General features: G+C 58.5%; 1 non-coding gene across 1 annotated transcript in view; it reads right to left on the bottom strand.

The window, feature by feature from the left end:
- LOC147081174 (5.8S ribosomal RNA) overlaps positions 1-143 on the bottom strand; it is a 154-nt gene extending 11 nt beyond the window's left edge. The window contains exon 1 of the ribosomal RNA XR_015076799.1: positions 1-143. This exon is cut by the window's left edge and continues 11 nt beyond it. This is a non-coding gene — a ribosomal RNA (5.8S ribosomal RNA).
- Between the last annotated feature and the right edge of the window lie 293 nt (positions 144-436).

The following is a 436-nucleotide window of genomic DNA, read 5'->3' as shown; positions in this document are numbered from 1 at the left end:
CAGGCGTAGCCCCGGGACGAACCCGGGGCCGCAAAGTGCGTTCAAAGTGTCGATGATCAATGTGTCCTGCAATTCACATTAATTCTCGCAGCTAGCTGCGTTCTTCATCGACGCACAAGCCGAGTGATCCACCGCTAAGAGTTGTGCGTTTTTTTCGGCTTGGTGTTTTGTTCCCCGGAGGGTCCCAAGCCCGGACCGCCCAACGCTTCTCTCCCTCTATGCCCACGCATAGAGGGTTGGTAGAAGCCCCATCCTTGGCACGGCCCGGAGGTGTGTATCAGTCGATCATCAAATGACAAGGGTTTCACCGAGATTTTGTTGTCAGGGCGCTCGCGAGGCGACACGCATCGGGGTCAAACGCCTGAGCCCACCGTCCGACACGCACCACGGCCAACAGAGGCAGGGTCTCTGCTGCCACCGATTGCCGGGAGAAGAG

The sequence above is a fragment of the Somniosus microcephalus genome, unplaced genomic scaffold, assembly GCF_052327205.1.
Source record: "Somniosus microcephalus isolate GS21.2 unplaced genomic scaffold, FLI_Smic_1.0 scaffold704, whole genome shotgun sequence".
Lineage (NCBI taxonomy): Eukaryota > Metazoa > Chordata > Chondrichthyes > Squaliformes > Somniosidae > Somniosus > Somniosus microcephalus.
This window is presented reverse-complemented; position numbering and strand designations above follow the sequence as displayed.